Consider the following 15,709-nt stretch of genomic DNA (forward strand, 5'->3'; position numbering starts at 1 on the left):
ACACGACAAGCGCATTCTATGATGAGGGAGAAGTAACTCAGAAGTATGAAAATGACGCAAACACATGTTGCATTTGACGCAGTAGTTCTGCGGAAACCCGCAAGGTGGAGAGAAGTACTACGTCAAACTCTTGACTTTGCTTCGTGTTGTCGAAAAATTTGACTTCACCCTGCCATCTGCTAGCCGCCTGGTTAGCTGAGATGGTAGAGCGGCTGCCCCGGAAAGGCGGTGGTCCCGGGTTTGAGTCCCGGACAAGGACGAATTTTTCTTCAACTATTAGGCTTTTCTTTCGAGGAACCCGTATGGGTTTCCTTTGTAGCTATTGCGACGAACGGGTGGATGTCTTATTTTCGCTTTATTCACATGTTTCATTTGTTTCTTGCGTTGGCTCAGAGAAATCAACAATGTGAGACTTGCTCCCCAGCGCCATTCTTACTAGTTTAATGACCTCACACTGCAGCACAGTTTAACTTCGTGCAGCGGACAATACACAACATAAGAGACACAAAGTACTGCTTCCCAAGATGCAGTGGTTCGTTTAGTTTGTGTTAAACCTCCGATGTTTCGTACGTGAGTGCGTGGAATGAAAATGAAAGTATGTTCTAGAGATAACGATAACATTTCGCTTGAAGAGCTGTTCGAAAGCGAACGCTACGCGTCATAAATCACTGTGGCACGTACAGCATATCTTATCCGCTTGACTTAAACGTACGTGCACAGCTCTTACAATTTTGAAGGGATTGTTGTGGCGGCATGTCCTGCAGATGATTGGAGAGAACCGAACCGCTGACGCACAACCCTTTTGTGCGACCCACACGTTTAATATACACACTACGACAATGCCGCCACAAGAGTCAGTGATCGCTCACAGAAACGAAAATATGTTATACAACATATCCCCTTTCGTTCAGAGACAGAGTTAGATGGTCACCCACCACGATGGCTTAGCGGCTACGGTGTTGAGCTGCTAACGTTCGCAAACATTCTAAATGAAGACGTAAGATCGCCTTCACTATTAGTAATAAACAGTAGAAATTAAAGGGGACCTAAAACTGATCCCTGAGGAACACCTGAGGTAACTGGAACATATACAGAATAAAAACCGTTGAGCACCACAGACAGTTCTCTTGCACGAAGATATTCTGCAATTCAAGCTATGACACTATTGTCTAATTTGTAGGCCTTAAGTTTTGAGATGAGAAGATCATGTGCATATACATCAAAGGCATTTTTGAAATTAAGAAATATGCAGTCTATTATTTTGGTTTTGTCTATTGCCGAGGCCAGATCATGAAAGAATTCTACTAACTGTGTAGAGCATGAAAAACCTCGTCGAAAACCATGTTGACTAGAGCTTAGAATATTGTGCTTAACTAAATGCGACATGATTGAAGTGTAAATTATGTGTTCCATTAACTTGCATGTCATACTTGTTAAATATACCGGTCTGTAGTTCTCAACGGCACTCCCCGATCCGTCTTTGTGAATGGGTACAACCTATGCTAGCTTCTAATCATGCGGTAAACAAGATTTAGATAAACTACCGAGAAAAGTACAAACACAATATTCCAGAACAGTTTTTAAGAATCGCTGCCGGAATATAATCAAGGCCACAAGCGGTCGTCGGCTTCATCTCGTGCAGTAATCTACGCAAACCTTCTACACAAGATATAACCTCAGGTATTTGTATAATGTCAATTTGGTAGATCACATTAAGAGTGCAAGAACGCTTTGGTCTAAACACTGACAAGAAAAAATCACTAAAAAGTTTCACTTTGCCTTCATCAGCATCAATTATGGTTTCAGAGCCCTTTAAAGGGGGGATAGAGTTGTTTTCTTTACCGTTACACCTAAGAAATCTCCAGAACTCGCTGGAATCTTTGTGCAACTTCACACCAAGGTTTTCGAAATAAGTAAGCTTGTCCTGCTCCGCAAGATTCTGAAAGCTTTTTTTCACATATTTCAGTTCTAACCAAGTATTCGAGTACTTCGCTCTTCGAAACTCGAGATAAACTCTCCTAACTTTTTGTATTAGTGTGCGCAGGTCATGAATAAACCAAGGCTTATCCTTTGACTGTTTAGATGAGATAACATGAGCGGGAAGAAATGTATCGCACAATTGAAACAGCTTCCAGAACTCTTCAATGTTCAATTCATCAACTAATGCATCAAAGGTAGGAAAATATCACTATCCAGTAAAATATCCAGTATTACACACGATAAGCTTGAGCTAACAAGAATAAATACCCCTACCCCTCTTGCTCCTCGATCGCGCCTGAAACAATGATAGCCATCTGGAAAAACTTCAGAATTTAAGACGCTCGAGTCAAACAATGACTCGATGCCAATAACTATTGGAGGCTCAACTGATCTAAGAAGGATATGGAAAGAATCGACTTTTTTTCTTATGCTCCTGAAGTTTATCGCCAAAACGCTGAGCGTTTTCTTTATGTTAGTCACTGGTGATGGTCACCTCTGCTTCCCTTTTTGGTAACGCCTATTAATCTGATGGCGTTTGTTGCCCATGTTCAAGGTATCCAACTTTAGTACTGCTTTTATGCGGTCTTGCCGATACTGTTTCGCAAAATTCCATAAACGGCTTCTTTTATCCCTCACTACGTGTGAAAAATCTTCGGAAATGCTGTAGTTCGTGCTCTTTAACTTGCGTGCATCATTTTACACTTGTTGGCGTTCTTTGAAAGAGGAAATCTTCACTATAATTGGGCGTGCTTTATCTGCTCGATAGGTTCCTATCCTGCGAGCGCACTCAATTCCAACATCATTAAGTTCCAGTTTAGTGCGGCACAGGTTTGAGACAAATTCACTTGATTTAGTTGCTTTTCCGCCAGTATCACTATCTTGAAAACCATAAAAAAGTATATTATCCCACCTTTGGCGATTCTCAATATCGTCAATTTTTGAACCAAAGCCGACAATGTTGCCTGATTGCGACGCTGCTGTACTTCAACGTTAGCCAGCGCACGACGACTATCATCCACTCCTGTGATTGTTTCTTCTAATGACACAAGACGTGCCTTCAGTTCTTCTATTTCAGCAGAGAACTTGTTCCCCATTTCTGACAGCTTTTTCAATATTGTGTTTTGGCCTTCAAGTATTCGTTCAAACTGTGCAGTATCGGGCCCTGGGTTCAGCTATGTATCGCCTCCACGCAGCAGCAAAATCAGTAAATAAAAAGCGGAACGCCTTCAAACAACAAACTGACGTCGTACGAGCACCCTGCGTGACTTCAAAGAAACACACTGCTTTGCACACAAGAAAAACAGAGTTTGGGTTGGAACCGGCCAAGCAACAAAAATCGAGTAGTGCTTGTGAGTAACCTGCGAAAGCAGTAAACAATATATAAGGGTTGATGCCATGTCGCAGGTTCTACGCCACGTCGTCGCAGTGCCGCTTCGAGACGTTTGTAGCTGAAGGATACCGCCAGCGTTTCCGAGGGCACACAGTTGCCACTCCTGAAGTGGGAATAAGTCAGATTCAGCGAGCGCCGGGCACGTCTGTTGGTACCATAGCCACGTAAAAGATAGTCCAGTTCGCAGATCGCAGTTCACTTTCAGTCGGGCTTCGCCGCCTACGTACGCTGATGCCGTAGTGCAGCGTGACACAAAAACGTCCACTAGGCCAATCTGCGAAAGCAGTAAACAATGTATAGGGCTGATGCCATGTCACCAGTTCAACGTCCGGAACCGAGTAGTCAGTTTTCCTGCAGAAAAATTGTCCAACACGCCGCTTTCCGCCCTATAGAGTAGGGTACTCTCTCGCCCCGAGCTTTCGTCGGTACCAACAGAAGCAGGTGTCACCGAAAGCAAATAAATTCAACGGAGGTTCAGTCCGCATGACGCAAAAACGAGAATGTATGTGATTCTGCCCGAACAACCATGAGCGTCAAACGATCATGGAGAGCAGTCCTGTTGTTGTGTGAGGACATCGACGTAGAGGTAAACCAGAACATGAGACAGAACGTCATGCGTAAATAACGCGTGGAAGGCGGGAAAGAGCATACGGACCATATGTATTTCAACATTATTTGCAACAGGAAGCAGAATAGAATAGCGAAATGGTTAAAGAAATAAAATAAATTTTGGCAAAACCAATATTACGATGACAGTTGACGCTAGTGAGAGTAGAATTTAGACAATATAGCGACTCACCATATTACTGAAGACACTTTTATTTAAAATCTGTAGCGCTCATTGTAACATTTTCATTGCCTCGGCTACGTGTGACATACAGACTCTCCGAGATCAGGTCGTATTGCTATGAATCTCGCATGCCAGGGTCAGCCATGACCATGACATCATGGCATCATGATGACTACTATACCACAGAGGCACAGCAAGGATGACTGAATGGCGAGAAAATGACGTCAATCTAATCACGAAGGCAGTACAACGATGATAACTGAAGACATTATCATAATTAGTGCTGTATGACGATGACAGCATGACGACACTTGGCCGTCTAAGATGGAATAACGACAATGCAACAACCACGAGGACATCAGGACCACAGAACGACCTAAGCCAATGACATCTTGGGCACTGGAATGGCGTAATAGGCGAGACAAGCAGATGGGCTAAATGTGCTTGAAGTAGGTAAATACTGCTAATCGCTTTCAAAATTATCTAAGCATTAATACTTATGAGATATAAAGAATGTTGCAAGGAGTTACACAACTGAAAGTACCACGTTATTTGATGTATTGTTCGCCAAAGAGATAAACAAGGCTTATTCTTCATAGATAATCATGGTGGCAAATTAGATGTATAGCACCACTAGGCTGTAGGTTAGAAAAATGTGTTGTGTTTCGTGGCAAGAAGTAGCAGGAACTACATGCTGTGCTAACTTAATATTTGCAACACAGCCAGGAAAACTTCCAATGAATTTGTTTGATGAGCATACGAGGCCGTCACAAAAGTCCGGCCTCTAAGTAACAGTGAAATGTTTCGAAGTGATACTGACAAGAAGGACATCGGCTTATTACAACGTAATCTACATTAGGTGCGTGCTTAAACAGTTTCAATAGCCTTGTTTAAAGGAGCAGTGATTGACAATAAGCAATACAAGTACTGTATTGCGGAGAAAAAGAAAAGTAACATGAAGGTTTAGATTGCGACAACTCTGCCTTCAATCATCACTTTATACTTCTAGCTTGACTGAATGGCGCATAACGAAAATCGTAGGTGCCATGCGCATAAGAGGCCTTAATCTTTGTAGTTAATTTATTTAATGAGAAAAGAACCATGAGGAGAGTGGGATGTTGGAAGTGAAAGGTATAGGTCAGCATCAGGAGAAATTTCAGGAATTAGATGATGTTTTAGATGAAACTAGGTATAGCTGAACAGAACGCAGTGCACTGTTCCTCAGAACTATTTTCAGAAGCCGGTCAATAAACTGCATAACTGTGCAGTATGCCTCGGAAGTTTATCGACGTGGGGATCAGATAAAACGCTGTATAGTCCTGTAATCTGCGAATGCAGACTGGTAATCTGATTTTGAGGATGTGCTAGTAGATTAGAACATACTTGTGCCCGTTCTCGCTGACTGCAGTCGCGAACTTCATGGAAATCCGGCGTTTTCCTAGAACCAGTGCTCTGTAACCATTTGACTTCTTCAGTACGCGGCGGTAGGCTGCAGTGAACGGTGCACGATGTCTACATTTGCTTTTATAGTGGCGGTAGAATACATGCTTCACGCTTCAAAAGCCATCACAACTCTCCTAAACTTGCATAAGGAATTTGTTGTTGCGTCGTTATCATTGTCACTTCAATATATATCCGCGGCACAATGGCGGTGTTTGTGACCCTTTCGTCATCACTTGACGGATACCATGATACGTGCTGCAACTACCAGGGTAAGAACAGATATTGATGCCGGGATTGGCCCCTACCATATTTGCTTGTGATCCGACCCCTCAGTGCCTAACCTGCTTTACTACCAAAAGCAGTAACGTGAGCGATATTCTCCATTAAGACCTGTGCTGACTTAGCAGTTGCACTTTGAGTACTACAATGTCGATTTGTGCTGCCGCTAATATTATCACTACAGTATTTGATACGAAAAACACATGTCAAGAAAGAGTAAGAAAGGGAAACAGGGAGGGAGCTTATAGCAGGGCAGCGTCCTTACAGAGGCTGCCCTGCTAGAAGAATAAAACTGGCTCAAAAAGGACCGACAGGCTGCGTAAGACGCCAGGGAGACCGAGCACAGTGCCCTGCTATAATAATAAATGCGCCTGAAGGAGGCGCGACTCAACGTCTGAGCAAATATTGATTCTTGCTCCGTCTTCTCCACGCAAGAGGTCATGTGTTGGGCAGCCGCTGAGAAAAGGGCTGGCTTCACAGAGCGTCCGCTTACCAAGGCTGGCTCCATGTCATAAAGCTCCATCCTTTTTCCTTCCTCCTTGAAGGCAAAGCTGCGCCTCCAGACGCGTCCGGCGCCAAGCCACACAGCAGCTCGGCGAGCGCTGTAGGTCCGCAGTTAATTCCATTTCCCAAAATTGAAGTGCATGGTGCCCTGTATCTGCCTTTAGAATGTCGCTATCAAAAACGGCAAATCAATGCGCACACGTGAGTTCATCGCGGCCTTTGTCATCGTCAAGCGCAGTACTTCGCGCGTCAGCACGGCGTCCATTCAACTGCTGCAGAAGGAAACGCGTGTCTGAAATTTACCCCTTTTATTCATGTGCTTAGAATTCCCATGTTTGTCAGACTTTCATGTTGTTTTAGGTGCTTTTTCTTTTCTTTCTTCTTTATATGGCTATATAGTATATTGCCCCTGCACAATAAACCTAGTTCGAAATCAGTGCCCATTTCGTGTGGTGCCTCGCTCATTGTCTTCATTTGGTAAACTATAGTAGCCGAGAGAAGTCGGAGTTGATGTCATCGAGACCCTCATTGCAGCGCGCCACTTTGTTGCACTGTTCATGCATGACCTACTCCATTCATTGCCTTGTTCTTGCGCGGTTTGTAACGGGTTTTCTTGAAATCAACGCGCCCTACCGAAAGCGTGTGTTGGCTGGCGCACGTTTTGCATCTGTCTTTCTTTCTGTCGCTCAGCCTCCTTCCCTTACGTAGGGTAGCGAACCAGATGGTGGCTTAATTTATTTATTAGGTGCGCAATCTCAGTCTGGCTAACTTTTTTTCCTGTATCTCTTTGAAGTTCCGCAAGGAAAGCAACCACCTAACTACGACACCTCCCCATATGTTGCATACATTTATTTTATATATTTTTCTTTTTGCTTGACGTTGTTTGCCACAGCGGGTAGGTCCTCCGCCACACGAACGATACCTTGTTCTGGACACAAGTATTATATAGCACGACCAACCAGCAAGAAGTGTGTAAAACAGAAAATGTTTGATTTCCACCATAGTATTCGCAGCTGTGAGGATTTTTGGCACATATGGCACAATCAAGAGCCGTACTTATCTCCCAATAATGTGTGCTCTTGCCTATCAGTGTAAAGGAAAGCACAAACGAGTTTCCCTTGTTATTCAGCCAATTCACCCTCACTGATAGCAACGACCATGGCTTGAGCATGACAGAGCATTCTACACAGGAAAGTAACCAGCGCAGCGTTTTCAAAAAAGGAAATCCGGTTAAAACAGATGACAATTATTCTTGGGTGACAAATATACACCCCAAAACGTGTAAACCTTTCTTAGTGTGTCTCTCACATAACTGATACCGTACCTTGAAGATTGTAAGAGAAAAAAATATTGTACACAATTTTTAGCGGCAGCAGGTACCGTTGAAAAAATGTGTGTAAGATCTGAGCAGCTAGCGCGAGTGAAATGTCTGACACAACAATGTGTCGGTGAAGAAGTACAACCCGACCAGGAAACCATTTTTGTAAAGTACCAGAGCTTGACGGCGAAATCTTTGACAGTTTATTTCATGCAATTTTTCTATCGTTCATGCAATTTTTCTATCGTGCCACTACCATCATTCGAAATCGCCAGAAGTAAAAATCGCAAAGTAATAAAACTTTTTTGTGCCCATCGGCATATTGTCACGTGGAATGACGTATGAAGAACACCGTAGCAATACTGGGAAATACGAAACTAACATTTATTGGGCGAACCTGTGCGCACAAAAACAGGCTACACTCAGAGAACGGTCACAACGGCGAACACAGTCTGCGATCAAAATTTGGTCAGCGGGTCAAGCGCGTCGCCTTTATTGCAGCAGTCGCCGAATGTTCCAGACTAATCGCTGGAACCCGCGTGTCTTCCACAAAGTTCTACACCATTCGCGTCATGCGATAAAATCAAATAACACAAGGTTCGGCGACAACAGACAGCGGATAGAAGCACCGATAACATTCCAGAAACTTCCGATAAATCCAGGCGCGTCCCGCGGTGTGCGATAACATTTGCCAGGCAGCGAAACATGGTCGCCCGATAAAGATAGGCAACTGCACGTGTCAATGTTTAACTTACCTCTTACGGGGGGAAGTGTGAACCGTAGGGCGAAACGGCCCCTTTAACAATGAAAATGTTTTTCCTGCTTACGTTGGCTACTGAACTGCAGGGCTGTATAAATAGTAATTTTGTGAACAGATCGATTATGAAGCGAACAGTGCCAGAAGCAATTCTAATGTCGAATACATTGCTGGTTGTTTTCGAAAAATGAATGGCCGATTTGACTATTATTGTAAATATACATTTACATCCTTACATAAAAATAAAAGCTGCAGACACGAGAAAGATGGTCAAAGAAGAGCGCTTTTCTTTGTCCTCCTTTCTTTTGTCTGTGGTTTTTATCTCGCTGTGTTATTTGTTCAGTTATGGAAAGCCAACTAGCTCAACAATCAACTCTTCTAGAACGTTCATAGATGTCTAGGGAATTAACGCAGATACACGTAATGGGACACCAGCTGCGGGTTTTACAGAGCTGGTAGGGAATATTAGTATCGAGATCGCGAGAGCATATGGCATGAGAAATATAGGTCGATACTTTTTATACAGGGAAACATCTTTCTGTTCTATGGGCATTTTTCTTTTCGGCATTGCCGCATTAACAATAAACATTCGAATTCTTCTGAAAATAAAGTAACGCAGATTTATGAGTACTGTTTACAGTCACTAGGTTCATTTAAGAAATGGCTGCATAGGTTACTCTCGTCATTACATACTGACACTCCCCCGGCCACTCAAAGAAACACATACAAAAAGAATTAATGGGCAATGCGCGCCCCTGAAATATTTGTTGAGATGTAGATTCTTGGCTTTTGGCGACGGGTATGAGATGGTGCAGCGCTGTGTGTGAGGCAGCCCTTAACAAGGCTTCCCGGGGTTACTTGGGTAAGTTGTCGACGAATAGACTCAGTCTATATACGATGAACATCTGCAGGATCAGGATAAATAAAAAAAATATATTACGGCCAAGTCAGCACACTTCTTTTGTAAAACTGTTAAGCCAAGCCTTAATATTGTTTGCAACAAGTATCAAAAACTTGTTAACTCAAAAGCATCATCACGCGTCAAATTTGAATTGATGTAGAAGTAGGTCCGAGTCGCTGTTCAGGTGATTCTACAGCAGATGTTTTCTGTCAATTGGCTTCTTGTGAAAGAGCACGTATCATTTCGCGGTCTGCAACGCAGTTTTCAGCACAGTGAACACGTTCCTACCAGGAAAGACGCACAGATTCCTGGGAAAATTTCGAACCGCAGATACCCAGGCCTTCCACGTGACTTAAGGAATTGACTGAACTAATTGAATTTTTCAAGCTATAATACCTGTAGAAATTGTAAACTAAGACTTACACACAACTTATAGGCATGATAGCTCTGGGATTGTAATTTGAATATACGAGAAAACCTAATACTGTTAGGCGAAAACTCAAACATACCCCTTTTCCAGCGTTTCTACAATCCATAGACCAGAGACCGCTTCAGCCACTTGCGCACGGCGGTGTATAAATATCTCAGAGTCCACTGAGCGGCACGTCCGCTTCTTTGAAACACGTCCAGATGGCGAGCGTGTCCTCCCCGTCGTACCGCATCGCGGCCCATGCAAAAGGCCGCGTCTCTATCATAATATCCACCTTCATGCATAGCGTTCGCCAGGAGGGTTTCTCGGTAAAAATTACGATTACATACGCTGCAGTTGCTGGGAAGTGTGAGAAACAGTCAGGAATTTTTGAATGCTGTCGCGTTACACACTTAAAAGCGAAGTTTAAGCCTACGTTCACACTTGGTCTCGGAGCAAGCGGACGCGAAAAAAAAAATTTGACAATATCCACCCGCCTTAGCGGAAAAACGGGCGGAAAGCCAGGCGCCGAAAAAAATATTCTCGGACCGATTTCTTCGCCAGGATGAACCGGAAAGCGGTTCCGCTTCACCGGAAGCTGCACTAGCATGTAAACATCCGGTCGTAAAGTTTAATATTTTCCGTTGTTCATTGCCCAATTTTAGGAAAAGCAACTAGCTAAAGGTATCGAAACTATGTCTTCTTTATCTTCCATAGTAGACGAAAGTGAAAAAAGACACGCGCTGTTGCGCGAAATGACAGCTTTTAGTAACTGATGGGTCAATGAATGAACTTGTGTCCTGAAATAGTGGGACGAACAACGCCGCCACACGGACAAACGTACGCAAACTAGATGGATGTGGGTGAAAGCGGCAGTGGTTTCTGCTGCAGTCGGGAAACAAAAGTGCACATCTTGTACATGTCCGGAAAAGATTTTCCGGCCGTTTTGGCTTCTCCGCCCACTGGCCGTTTCCCATGTGTGAACGTAGCCTAAGCGTCCAGCAAATTATTGCGCCCGCCTTACCCGCTTGCCAAGGAGGTTTTCCCTCGCTTTTCCCTTGCTCGCTCGCCCCCTTTCACCGCTCCGCCTTCGGTGATAATGTGCTTTTACTGGAAACAAATTTCTAGCGCTTCCTCTGCCCCCCCCCCGCAACCACAACACACAGAAAGTATGATAGGGCTTGTGCTACGGCTTGTACTGCTGCTCTGTGCACAGCTGTCTGCTGAGCGCTATCTTGTGTGGTTGCCGCTGCGTGCGTAGCTCTACTATTCGTTTCAACAGTGTTAACCCGTACCGCTTTACGTTCCTGTTGATGCTGATGATAGTCATGTTTTATTGGCATCCCTTTCGAAACGGGGTTGTGACAAATAACCACCTTGGCCGCTTGAGCTAACCAGGTCCAGCACATGCAGAATGCAAATGCTCTATGCAACTGTTCCATGCCAGGACACCTAGTGGAATATAACGGGGAACTGCAATCAAATGTTTCTACGTATCGACGCTATGCGGCGTGATGTCACATGGCGTTCAAATTGTACGATACGATTCTAATGATGCGGATGATAATTTTATGTCATGCGTTATGAAACGGGACGGTGACAAACGGTTATCTAGTCTGCTTGAATTAATCAGGTATGTCATACATGTTTTCTATTTGATCAACATTTGTACATCTCCATAATTTTCTTTGTTTTCCTCAACATATTTCTATCTACCTTGTACCACCACCTATGCAACTGCTACATGGCATATCACCTGGTGTAATAATATGCAACTGCAATGCGCACGTCGCGCGTGTAGATGCTACTCGGTGCGCATCTCAGACCGCGTGGCAAGTGGCGCAACAGGGTGCTAATGATGGTGATTTATTGGCATCCCTTCGCAACGTGGTGTGACATAGTCACCTAGAGAGTTTGATATGAGAAGCGGTAGCATGCGATGCTAATGATGGTGACGATGTCGATTCATTGACATCATCTTTGAAACGAGTCCGTGACATAATCACCTAGCCAACTGGTTTAATCAGGTACACAAAGTATGATTTCTAGCATTCTTGAATGCATCTACTTAAAGATCTTTCTTCCTCAAATCTTCAACTGCCTTATACCGCTACCAGTGCATCTGGTACACGGCGTTCTGTTTGGCGTAATAGTATGCTACTACAGCGCACGATGTCTACGTATCGACGCTAAGAGGCGCGCATGTCACGCCACGTGTCTCCTCGGACGCTAGGACGCGATTATACGAATTTTTTTGGTTACATGCTAGAAAGCACTAGCATGCCTCAGTAGTTGAGTAGTTGCTTCCCGCAAAGCGGGCCAGTGTTCGATCCCGCTGGGAACTGGGTATTCTTTTCTTAGTCTACGGGAGTGGCGGGGGCGGCCGCTGACACCATGGCCAACCGAAATGGCTATTGCAATGAGGCCAGAACAGCTTACACCGTAAAAATGTACAGCCATTCCATTCTATGGTGCAAACGTAAAGAGCTCCACTGTGGAGATTATAAAAGAAGTAGAGAACAAGGTATCAACCTAGCAGAAAACGATGAAACGTTATGCGAAATGTTAAGAGAGAGGAAGAGAACGGCGCGGATCAACGACTTTAGTAGAATGTTCTTGATGGCTAGTAGGTTCATACTTGAAGAAAGGTTAGAACTGTCCTAAAGAAAAACGACGACAAGGGAAAGCTACACACGAAACACCACCACTACTCGTGGTGTGCAATGTGTTCCTTTCGCTTGGAGTCTTTTTTTTTTCTTCGCGCTGTTGTGAAGGGACGCGCAATTAGCAGGGGTGAAGAAATAAAGTATTGTGCAGGCGCAAGTTAAAATCAAATAGCGCGAAACTGGTGTAATTGGAGACCGCTTAAAGAAGTCTTTCAGCTGCGGTGAACAAAAAAAATAGGCTGCTGCTGTTGCAGATGATGAATCTGCTGATGTATCCGCCACAGTGCCTTACTTGCCACGGCGTTGCGCTGCTGATTGCGACGCGAGGGATTCAATTCGCTCCTATGAAAATCTCTTTAGAAATGAGTTCGTCATCGTAAAATTTTCACAAGATCCTGCCAACGACTGTCGCATTTCGGTGGGAGCGCGGTGCGAAACAAACTTGCATGCCGTTCTATGCGACATAGACATTAGCTATGGCCGGATGCACAAAATTATCCAGCAGCCCAACCATACGGCGTTCCCCATGAGCAACTGTCCACATTTGCGCTACCCAATTTATCTAAATGTGCTGACAGCTGGGATACTGCCGACAGTGCGGGAAAGGGCCATGTTTTAGAGCGCAGGTCTTAGGCTCCCGTTCCTACGGTGAGCGTCGGCGTTCTCTTGCGGTGCAGCTGAGAGAAGGATAAAAATGAACGCGGAGCACAGCGCGATATGAAAGACGCGACGGGGAAAGCGATGAGGAGGGTGCAGCGGAAACATTAGGTGGAAAGTGGAAAATTGTATGGCGAGAGCATGAAAAGAAAAGCCTAGAGATGGCTGCGAGGCGGCCCCACAGTAGCGGGTATCGTCTGGTAGCTCTGTGGACGGCAGCTGCTGCAAACCACGGCCGCGCGTCACAAACGCGATGACTCTCGCACTCTCCCGATTAGCGAGCCAGTCGGGCCACACTTCGCTCCTTTTGGGACGTGTCGCACGAAAGAGATTGTCAGCGCCAGCCAATATATTGCGCAATGAAAACACCTATAGATTTGTGCTAAAATTTCGCCACAAGGTGTATCGCAATCGTCGGGGATCTTGTCTTTCAGCGGTTCTTTTTTCAACCAACACACACACGCGAGCGCGCGCGCGCGCGCGCAAAGGCACGCACGGACATAGCTGGATTGCGTCAGAGAAAAATAACTCATTTTAAAGTAAAGGCTATGGCTCCCTACTTCGTTTTTCTGTGCTTGAGTTGTTTTCCTGATGGCTTACGAATTCGGCAAGAAAGGAGCTTACATATGCCTATTACATCGCTACTGTGAGCAGAGTAAGAATGAATCACTTAATTTGCTTATGCAATATATGACATGTTTTCTTTGCTAATATTGTATGTTGCTTAAGATTTTACTTAGTGTGATTGTAATTTCAAGCTGTATTACTGTATTTTTAGTTATTTGAGAATAAGGGAATTCAATATTTATATTTGAAATCTTATTGGGAAGTTCCTAGTATGATATAAAGCACCTTACGTGGGCTATTGTCTGAGTATTTGTGGTTACTCACCTGAATAAAAAGCTGAATTAGGAGGACCGTGGCATCCACCAACAGCGTGGCCAGCTGGAAATCAAAATCAAGAAATAGAGACATCTCATCACTGCAATAATCCATATTTTGTGTAGCCGAAGCTTACTAGGTAGCCTTTCTTCTGCCTCACACAAGCGGTTGCATTTAACGACTTGAACATAGTAAGGACATATTGCCGCACATAATTGCTCATTTTTTTCTATGAGCGTTTTGCCCCGGTTGGCCACTGTTACAAAGTTTAGATAGGGGCAAACTGCGTCTAGATATGATCGAAGCTTCAAGAGTGTTGCCGCTGATTCTGCAGTGAGATTGACTTCTCCAGTAAGAATGCCAAATCGAGGTCAACGGTGGCCCAGCGTGGGCATCAAGGCAAACGTACCCAGCGATTCACCAGGTACCTTGCAGCAACACAGTGGAGATTGTCGAATGTACCAGGAGGAATTAGGTTCCAGCCACCATTGGGAAGGATGGTTATGGGAGCGAACGCAGGACGCCCTTAAAAGAACATTGTGGGCCGCACGCGCTCTGCCACCGGTATCCGAGCTTGCTCTGGTGTTCCGACGAAAGGATAGAGTGCTTGCCTTAAGACGTGACCCTGAGAGAGAACGTGGCTTCCCGAAAGGGCATGCGTGGGACACCATGGCAAGCTCCCACACAAGCCACCACGAGCATGGCTATAATAAAACGGGAAACCAACGAAAGGGGATGAACTGTGTGAGCTCGTTAGCTTTTCTTTCTCTTGTTCTATGTCATTCTTATTCTGTCAAATCAATCAGCAAAAGAAAACAGGGCACATGGCATATTTTGTACTGGCGTAGCGATCCCTCTCGGTCATCTAGTACGGTCGAATTGGCCAATGCAAGGCGAAATAATCTAGTCAGTTTTCTTATCGCAACCACTCTCACCCGACATAATATGATTGACTCAAGAAACGGGACTGCCATCGCCTACATGGATTTAGGCGAGTGGCATACATCATTTCGACGGTGTTGTACCTAATGAGTTTGTAACCCGGATAACTAGCCCTGTGTGAACTCCACAGACTATGTCAATACACTAACCGACTCATGAATCAAAGACCCTGCATTTAACTGGTACAATTAGTGTGAAATACGGACCAATGCGGGAAACAGCCCCGAAGCAGCGTAGTTCACCGGTGAATTACGGTGGATTGAGCTAAGTATTGAATTTCGCATTCTTATGTAAACCTTACATCCAGAACTCCTCTCTGGATGCACTGGTAATACAGCGGCCGTACCTGTACGTTGTCATGTAAAATTTCAGTGAATCAACACTGCAGAAAGGTTACAATATGTACAACACGCACCGGGGTAAGTAAACGCCTATTAGAGCCTGCCCCTGTCTATACCTCCCAATTACTGAATTAGGATTACTGTCTACCGCACACGTTTGTCGGCTTTATACGATCCCCTATAAATAGAGGGCGCATTTGACCTATAATTCAAATTTGAATGACTGAAGACTGTGCTCACCATTATAGTTTTGTTTTCACCGATGCTTGCTATTCTATTGAGAAGTTCACCCAATTAGCAGGTGAAAATATATGTAACACATGTAACAATTTAATTTTTAGCATCGATGCAAAAAGATATCGGTTGGAAGTCTTCCGTACTTTCGTACTGGACACTTTGTGCACCACGAAGCTGCGGACAGCCCCAAGATCACCATGAAAAAATGAGCTA

The sequence above is a fragment of the Dermacentor variabilis genome, chromosome 11, assembly GCF_050947875.1.
Source record: "Dermacentor variabilis isolate Ectoservices chromosome 11, ASM5094787v1, whole genome shotgun sequence".
Taxonomy (NCBI): Eukaryota; Metazoa; Arthropoda; class Arachnida; order Ixodida; family Ixodidae; genus Dermacentor; species Dermacentor variabilis.